This window comes from Macrobrachium nipponense, chromosome 27, assembly GCF_015104395.2.
Source record: "Macrobrachium nipponense isolate FS-2020 chromosome 27, ASM1510439v2, whole genome shotgun sequence".
Taxonomy (NCBI): domain Eukaryota; kingdom Metazoa; phylum Arthropoda; class Malacostraca; order Decapoda; family Palaemonidae; genus Macrobrachium; species Macrobrachium nipponense.
In genome coordinates this window covers 22,137,282-22,147,281 of record NC_087216.1, presented here as the reverse complement: position 1 = coordinate 22,147,281, position 10,000 = coordinate 22,137,282, and the positions used below count along the sequence as shown (strand labels likewise).

General features: G+C 37.6%; 1 protein-coding gene and 1 long non-coding RNA gene across 7 annotated transcripts in view; one reads left to right on the top strand and one right to left on the bottom strand.

The window, feature by feature from the left end:
* The window catches only part of LOC135200898 (glutamate-gated chloride channel-like), a 292,745-nt gene extending 285,318 nt beyond the window's left edge, over nucleotides 1-7,427 (bottom strand). For 2 of the 6 annotated variants that reach the window (XM_064229646.1, XM_064229648.1), the window contains exon 1: nucleotides 6,396-7,427. The gene's annotated coding sequence lies outside the window, so the exon portion shown is untranslated. The remainder of the gene's footprint in view (nucleotides 1-6,395) is intronic. The other 4 variants (XM_064229650.1, XM_064229645.1, XM_064229647.1 and 1 more) reach the window with 4 other exon arrangements.
* Nucleotides 1-10,000, top strand: part of LOC135200900 (uncharacterized) — a 486,387-nt gene that overhangs the window by 421,835 nt on the left and 54,552 nt on the right. The gene's annotated exons all lie outside the window — the stretch shown is intronic.

The following is a 10,000-nucleotide window of genomic DNA, read 5'->3' as shown; positions in this document are numbered from 1 at the left end:
GTGTGAAACAGTTCGGGCTTATCTCCGAAAGCCCTCAAATGGAACTTGAATTGCTCCCTCAAGCCCTCCTTGTGGGCCTAGGGGCTATTTTTAGGGGGGGGGGGGAGGTTGATAAGGTCTTTAGTCCGATTTTTTCAATAATCTTACGTGCATTTTTAGTTTGCTTTTTCTTTTTATTTTTAATGATATTGATGCTTCGAGAGATGCACCTAGGTTCATCTTTTGGGTTATGTCGAGTGGTTGTGTTTGGAAATGCAGTAGTATGTGGTCGGTTTAGTGTAAGCCTGATCATGTGGGGCAGACGTGTTTAAAAATAAAACATGTGGACGTTTTAGAGTATGCTGACGTATGTTTGATAGGTGTGTTTAGAGATCAAATGTGTTATATATATATATATATATATATATATATATATATATATATATATATATACCGATATATATATATATATATATATATATATATATATATATATACATATATATATATATATATATATATATATATATATATATATATATATATATATATATATATATATTTATGTATCAGCGATAGATAGTAGGTAAACATTATAAAGCCATTCATCTTGAGAAATACTAATAACGTAAAATACCAAACATTCATGAATTAAAAAACGCACTTCCTTTAAAACTGGACCTTTAATCCAACCAAAAATAAAAAGAAAAAAAGAAAAATCTGACCCACATCGACCGACTCATGGTACCCGCCGACGCGACCAAACGTTCCAAAAGATAATGAACACGATGACTATAATGACCATAATGATGATGATGATGAGGATCACAGTCTGTTTCATCACAGATACCCATCACGGATTTATCATTCCGGCTCAGTCCGGGCATTTGGAAAGATTAGCAGCTCGTGTATCGGGTGTTTTCAGCTGACGACGCTGGGGGCCTATTTTGGAGTTCTGCTTCATCTGCTAATTGGGATTTTCAAGACTGTGTGTGTGTGTGTTTTTTTTTTCTCAAGGGGTTAGGCTGTGTTTTAAGGATGGTATGTGTGTTTGTGTGTGTGATTTGTAGAGTTTATGTGTATATATGTATATAAATAAGTTTATACATTTAATTCTATATGTATATAGAAACTAAGGTTTTATTTTAAGTAACATTTTAATTGCTATACTATATGTCATATGAAGAAACATAAACCTATACATTAATTATATATATAATATATATATATATAATATATATATATATATAATATATATATATATATATATGTGTGTGTGTGTGTGTGTGTGTGTGTGTGTGTGTGTGTGTGTGTATGTATATCAATTAAATAATTTAGATAACTAAACTTAGGATTTAATTTGTTATTTACAGCATTTATATATACCATGACAAGGAGAGAGAGAGAGAAGAGAGAGAGAGAGAGAGAGAGAGAGAGAGAGAGAGAGAGAGAGAGAGATTATCCGATAGCAGCTCTATGCAGGTAGCCGTTCTTCATAAATTTGCAATTGCCATTTAAATGAAGGCGACTGCCCTATCTATTCCCTTTTCCCCACCCCCTTCTACTTCCCCTCCCCATTCCCTTCGTTCCCCTCCCCCCCCCCCTCCCCCTCAAATAATCCTGGAAAGAATCAATATCCGCGAAGGGAGGCGTTTAATCTTCTCATCATTCGCGCCTTAATTAATTGCAACCGAGGACGCGGAGGCAACCCCCCCCCCCCCCCTCCAACGGAAATGGCGAAATCCTCGGGATGTGAAGTCACGACAGGTGCTCTCTCTCTCTCTCTCTCTCTCTCTCTCTCAATATGGGTAAGAATCCTCCACTGTCCCTTATGTCCCGAAAAAGCAGCCGTCCTCTCTCTCTCTCTCTCTCTCTCTCTCTCTCTCTCTCTCTCTCTCTCTCAAGGTATGGAAACACGTACTGTATTCCATTTTCTTACTTCGGCTGTCTGTTACGAGGCACGCCGTGTCTTCACAGACCAAAAATACACTGACTTGATTTAACTGCCATTGTCTCTGGAGATTAATCTTCTCCTTTTACTTATAAACAATAAAGAGAAAACTTACAAACTACAGCACTAAAGTAACCAGTATCTATCCAATAGGACATCCTGACATCACAGACTGACAACAAAGGCACACATTCACTGGTAAAAGACTGTAGTTACATGCAGTTATTCCCACTGGTACATGTAGACACTTAACTAGAAGAGAAGCACTCATATTTAATTAATCTCACTTGTATTGTACACACTAATTGGTAAAAGAACCACTCATACATAATTAATCTCACTTGTACTTGTACACACTTGTACCTGCACATACTAACTGGTAAAAGAAGCAATTAATTAATATCACTTATATTGTACACACTGACTGGTAAAAGACAGGGCAGTCTTACATAATTAATCTCACTCGCACACACTAACAGGGCACTCATACGCATTTTTTCTCACTGGTACATGTACCGAGAAACCGCCTCCAATAGACTACGCACAGTCACTCTACTATAGCAGAGACAGTCAATCATATAAACTATTAAGTTTCCCAGAGATGCGATAAGCGATACTTTATTATACAGTATACAGTGCGGTACAATATTTCATTGTAATCTCTCATGCACTAAACAAGGCAATTATAAACTGCATTATATTGATTATGTAATGCTGGATTTTCTTGTTTAAAAGAATGTTGTAGTTCATTTTCTTGAAATATCCATTACAAAGAGTAAACAAATATACGGATTAACATTGGATTTTATGGTATTATTATTATTATTATTATTATTATTATTATTATTATTATTATTATTATTATTATTATTAAAAAACGTATACAAAACGACGAAGTTCTTATAATTTATTACCTCTGAAATATCTTTTGCAAAGAGAAAGCAAATATATGGAATATTAGTTGCGTTTTATGTGTTATTATTATTATTAATTATTATTATTATTATTATTATTATTATTATTATTATTATTATTATTATTATTATTATTATTATTACTAAAAGCTCATACAGATCAAGACTAAAAGGTGATGCACTTGTTTTGACTTGACCGAACTCAAAGAGGCGTAATATATACGAGTCGTTTTTAGATGTACTTTTCTATTCATTCCTTGACTTGCATTCCCGTGATACAGTTCCTCTCGCTTCGCTTCACGACCTCAGAAAGCGATGGAAATGGAGCTACCTGCGTCACGGATTAGAAAGTGAAATTTTATTTGTCTATTTATTTTATTTTTGCTGGAGGATTGGATCACTTATTGGATCACTTCTGACACTGGTCAGTATTCATCGCTCTCAATGGAATGGATTAAATTTTTCTAGTGGCTGGAAGGATTGGATCGCTTATTGATACATTCTGACACTGGTCAGTATTCATCGCTCTCAATGGAATGGGATTAAATTTTGCTAGTGGCTTTATTTACGAAAGAGGATTTCATCTTCAAAATATCAGCGTTATATTTGGAGAATTTTGAATTGCCTGCGGAAGACTTACCTGTGTTACCTCGGTAATTAACGTTGACTAGTTTTAATCTCAGAGATTTTGAGTAAATCAGGATAGGCGAAATTCATAATTATGAATGAAATTAGTGATTGTTCCGAAAAACCGTTTACATATTCGTAAAAATTAAAAAATACGGATTTGAGTCATCTTGATCGTGTCAATTTCGAAATTATTTTATTTGAAATTAAGAAACCCACGAATAGCGAACTTCAGTGATACTGCGATTTTGATATGACTAAAGACCATTCAAGCTTTTACTTTAAGCTATTCAATCTTATGGTAATGTATTCAAACAACGGGATAGAATTCATTGAGAGAATAGTATATACACATTTTTGGAATTTTTTGAAACATGATATTAATTCTTACGATTTTAATTTTTAATACTTAAGATTTTAATTCTGTTGAGCCGGAAGTTTTTCTTTCCTTCAGACCTAAAATACGGTTTCTACTGAAAATGTAACCTTTTTGCAAACGAAAGTTCTGAAATAACATGTTTTTAGTTGCTCGTCTCGTTTATAGTTTAGTAATTTTGATAGTCGAACTATAACATTAGGGAAATAATGAGGGACTTACCTTTTTTTTATGGAATATTGCCTATTCAAGAAAAGCACTCAGATATGTTTTTTTTTATTGGTTGGCTTTTTTCTTCATTTGATTGTATAATTTACAAGCACCTACTTTTTTTTTTTATTGAATTCTTTCTCTCCAGCAGAAAATGGCTGAAATCATTTTGTTGGTCATCAGACTGAAAATCAACGCATGTCTCTTTGAGTTTACCTCTAATCTCAAAAAATGTAATTCAGACAGATGATGAAATTCACAAAATACTACTGTTTTACCGTGGAAATTCGAGAATTTGAATTTTGCTTTGAAAATCTAATCAGGTCATCAACTTTTAACATGCTTGACCACAAAAGCATGCTCATTTAAATTCGATGTAAATCTAGCAGCCAATAGGTTTAAATGGGCTTAACTGATAGCATTTATTGTAATAATAATTACTTTCTAACATTAACTCATGATTATTCGGAATGCATTCATCCTGGTAAGTGTGTGTGTGTGTGTGTTTTTTTTTTTTTTTTTTTTTTTTTTTTACACATAAACATCATAATTCAGTAGGAAATGGATATTAATAAATCAGAGGGCTTTTCAGCATTAAAGGATAAAGTGTAAAGTGAACAGCTGGAGTGACTTAACTATGAATGTTTGAAATGTTCTCAAACTGCATTACAAGTAATCATTCGATTAAATTGGGTGTGTTTAAAGGGTATTTTGAATCAGATCAAGCGCCAAAAACCCTAAACACAACATATTTCTCTGTTTGGAATGAATTCACTTTGAAGTGGTTAATGTAACTTTTCTATCGTATGAAGTTTCAGAAAAGTGAAGATTTTCACTAGAGGAGCACGTATTTTGAAAGGAAAATACTTTGCGCATTGGGTATTCCTGACGGTACGTGATCTAGTTACTGTTACTTTCAGGACGATTCTTTGCTACTCGGAGTTGCAAAGTAATTCTTGCTGCTAGAAAATCTCTATTGCTTTCAGAACGTTTCTTTCTTTTAATCGGAAAATCTGCGACGTGTTCTTGTACTACTGTGGAACTTTAAAAAAAATAAACTCGTAATAGCAGGTAACCAGTGTTGCATCCTTGAAGCCTTTCTTTGCTACCGGCAGATGCAATACGCAACTAAGGACTTAATGTAACCATTAATACATTTTAAGGTGCATCTATTCATTTCAGAGATGCAGTGTGCTTTTAGCTACTTGTGCGATCACTGCTGCATTCGTAAAGTGCTTCTTTGCATTTCCGAGATGCAATAGTACTTCCAACAGCTGGGTAATCACGGTTGCATTCATGGTGTATTTCTGTGCGTTTCTGAAATGAAAATGACTTGTAGCTACCTGGTTTCAGCTCTTTCCCATTTGCAGGTGCCTTTTTGCATCTCGAAGATATATTGTACTACTTCTAGCTACTTGGTGTCACCACTGCTACATTCGTAAAGTGCTATATGCACCTCCGAAATGCAATGGCCTTCAGCTACCTTTTTAAACCACTTTTGCATTTGTAAAGTGCTTCTTTGTATTTCCGAGATGAAATGGACTGCTAACCACCTAGACTGTAACTATTTTGGCATTCTTAGAGTGCCTCTGCATTTCGGAGGTGCAGTGGGATTATGACTGGCTAATTCGACGACTTTTGCATTCAGAAGGTCCCCATATGCATCACGGAGATGCAATCTGCTTCTAGCTACCAAATTTAACCACTTTTGGATTCATAGCGTACCTCCTTGCATCTCGGAGATGCAATGTGCTTCTAGATAGCAAATTTAACCACTGCCGGATTCGTAAAATGTTTCTTTGCGTGTCGATGGTGGAATTCATTTACAACCACCTCAGGTAACCACTTTTGCATTCGTGAAGTGCCGTTTTGCATTTCCGAGATGCAATGTAATGCACATCTAACCACCTACTGTAACCGCTGCTCCACTCGTGAAGTGTCTTCTCGCCGCATCCCGGACATGCAATCCACTTGTAACTACCTGATGAATCTCGCCTATGCAGCTCAATAATCGTACCGCTCATGGCTCTAGTATTTCCCCACTGACGAGCAGCGAGGGGGTAGAGGGTGGCGACCGATTCTAATGGCGTATTAGTTTCCCTGGGAACGGATCTAATGCTCTCTACCAATTTCAGTTTTGGTTTCATGCAAAAAATGGAACGAGATTTCTCTACACGATGCATAAGTATTCCTGCAGATTGACGTGAATGTCGTCGTACTTTTGAGGATGAGAGGTGAAGAGAGTGATAAGTATAATGGTAGTGAAGATTGTGATGGTGGTATTGGAGGCTCTTGGAAACTATTGAACGATGCTGAATAGTGAAAAGCTGAACATTACCTTGACTCCCAGGTGCTTGCTTGAGCGGTGACTTAGAATCCCTTTGCTTGGCGGTCCCCTTCCTCGCTTTATTTTCTTTATTTTCTCTCTTATTTTGGTTTCATTTTTCGCGATCCGTATAGACGACGAGACACTTCGACCGTCAGAGTCAATGGCAATGGAACCTGACCAACGCACGAGATTTCAAACGTCATGGGACGAGGCGGAGGAGGAGGAGGAGGAGGGAGAAGGGGGAAGAAGAGACGAGAGGAAAGGAGGAAAAGGAGGAGGAGGAGGAGGAGGCGTAGGAGGAGGAGGAGGAAGAAGAAGAAGAAGACGAGGAGAAGGAGGAGGAGGAGTTTTCGCTGATCTTTTTTGGAATCGTTGCCAAGACTTTGTTCATTATTTATCTTGCTTGAAAGAGCGCCTTCCCGTGGCTCTTTCGCTCTCTCTCTCTCTCTGTCTTTCTCTTCTGCTCTTTTCTATATATCTTTCCGTAGGCGGATATATTTTTTCGGGGTCACTGAGCCACGATACCCGAGCTGTTTTATCTCCGTCAAAACACACACACACACAAAAAAAACTTTCCTTTGGGGTTTCCCTCCTTTTATTTGCCCTTTCTTATCCTTTTTCCGAACATCCACTTTTATCCCTTCGCCTTCCCTTTCAGCCTGGCTGCTTCCACGATCAAGTATTAAAGATGATTTCTACTCTAAGGACATTCAGCGACATTTGTCGTAGTCTCCTCACCCGGGGGAACTCGTCGTCCTTTCGATCTGGCTGTCCTCGCGACGTCGCTGGAGGGCTGCAGTTGTTATCTAAGCAGAGGAGAGCTAAGCCCTTGCCGGTGTATAGAGCTCCGAGTCATTGTACTATGAGAGGGACGTGTAAGAGGTCCTCCTTACCCCTCTGCGTCCCTAGGGGTAACTGAAGCAGGGGAAGTTGGGTCACGCCTGCCTCTTTCGCTCTCCACCGAGATTCTAAGGGGCGCACGATACGTTTTCCCCTCTCTTTCTTCCTGCTACACCGGGGAACTCGCATCCAGTTTCACGTCAGACATTCAAAACGGCGTCAGATATTCGACTGCAGATAGATCGGCCGATTATTTCGCCCAGAAACGCGCAGATAGCCACTGGGAATCGACGCATGTGCGGCCGAGTAGAGCGCCGGGGATGCTGCGGCTCGTGCCTCAGGCAGCGGCGCCGGGCCTTGGCTTGAAGCATCTCCCGAGAATGAATCGATTCGAGATGGAAGTGAAGCCCTGATAACATCACTCATTTTCATTCATCGCCCTAATCCTGCTTTCCTAAAACTTTCATTGTTAGACAAACGACAAAGGTCCCCCCTGTGAAGCCGGAGCCGCCATATATTCCCCCTTGGGCAAATTTCCGCTTCCTAATTGAGAAGTAACGAGGTATCTGTAAAACCTCCATCGTACTCCTCCTCCTCCTCTTCTTCTTCTTTTTCCATTTTCCCTTTTTCTTTCGTTCGTTTTCCAGCCTCATGATTCGGTCTCATGCTCATATTCCTGCCAACGGTAGGAAGTAAATTTATCCCCTTCATTATTTGCTGCGGGTGATACCCAGACCTGGGTTTCCGCTACGAATTTTATCCTTTTTTTCTTCATTCTGATATATTTTAAATTATTATTCCATTTGTTTTCATTCGCTGCTTGCTGCATTCGCTTTATCCACGTAAGGGCGCCATTCGTTTATCTTCTCCATCTTCTTTTCTATTATATGGTCAGGAGACCTAGTCTTCTTCTGTTATCTGTTGAAGCTACCTCATCATTCTGTTGATACAAGTGCTTTTAACAGGACATCGTCAAAACAAGGAAGTTATTTGTCCATCCTCTTCTTCTTCTTCTTCTTCTTCTTCTTCTTCTTCTTCTTCTTCTTCTTCTTCTTCTCTGTTATCTATTTAGGATACCTCATTATTCTGTTGATACAAGTGCTTTTAACAGGACATCGTCAAAACAAGGAAGTAATTTTTCCATTCTCTTTTTCTTCTTCTTCTTCTTTTTCTCTGTTATCTATTCGCGATACCTTGTCATTCTAATGATGCAAGTGGTTCTAACACAAACATTATCGTCATATCCGGCGACGGCGTAATTGAACGAAGTGCAGTAATCAAAGCTGGAATGCGAAGAAGATTGTATTCCTAAGAATATCGTGACGAAATGCAAAGAGAAATGTCGATGTTAAAATGCGGAATGTTTATCGCGAGGTGTTTCCATTCACGGAACGAAAGCTGCGATTATGCAGAAATCACGTAGGAATTACAGTCCGTTAATAAGGGGAGGAAAATTGTTTATGTTGAGAGTTTCCGAGTGATCGTTTATACAGTGTTGTGGTTGACTCTCTATCTGTCTATCTATTTATATATATATATATATATATATATATATATATATATATATATATATATATATAGGATATATATATATATATATATATTATGTACTCATATATAATGAGGGTGAAATTGAGACATGACTAAAGGGAAAACCTCTTTCTCTGTGTCATTGTAATGCCATTCACCCAGCCGTTGGCAAAGAATCTTATTAGAAATTGGACGATGTAGAGAAGAAGCGGTAAACTCGTTTATATTCTCTTTTTTTGACGGAGAAAAGATATTCTGAGATAGATCTATGCGTTATGAAGTCGAATTTTCATCAGAAACATTACATAAACAAAATTCCCACCAATGTTGTTTGTAGTATTCTTAAAGATGGAACTTTTATATTTTCTAATCGCCTTGCCGTTATGAAGTTTGTGCGATTAATGTTTGTGCTGTGATTGAAAGCAATGTTGAGTATTGATCTATTTATTATTCAAACCCACTCAGACGAATGTTGCCACCGTAAACGTGCTACAAGATTCAGCAATTGGAAGCGGAAAAACAGGAGAGAAAGAAACAACAGAGGTAAAAGTAATATTTGAATTAACAAATAATACAGGTTGAAAATGAAAAACAAAACAGATTTAAAACCAGAAGCAATACAGATTTAAGATGAAAAGCCATACAGATTTAAAATAAGAAAAAGTACAGATTCAAGATAAGAAACCATAGCGATTTAAAAAGCGATACAATACAGATTTGAAATGAGAGGCGATGTGGATTCGAAATGAGACGCTGCTGAAGGAAATAGAAGAAATAGATGTAAAACCAAATGAGATCATGATTGAAACATTTTATTCAATTATATATTCATGTAATTGACAAAGCCTCCGAGAGAGAGAGAGAGAGAGAGAGAGAGAGAGAGAGAGAGAGAGAGAGAGAGAGAGAGAGAGAGAGAGAGAGAAAGTAGTAGGTTTTTACGAAGTGCTGTATACTTGAATCTGGCCATTGCCGAAAAGAATGGGGAATGTCTTTTGAAAATTTATAATAAGGAAAAGACTGTTGGTGAAACTTTCTACTTATGGTTTGTGGAGATGTGGGAGTCGCTCACAAAAGTCTTTCATCAGATGAGTTCCTCGGCAAGAGGCAACGAAGCAATGACTTTAATTTCTTTGGCCAAGAGTTCTTTCATTACAGAGTCGTGCAAGTGCGCTCCACACACACACACACACACACACACACACACACACACACACGTATATATACATGCGTTTGTATGTATGTAC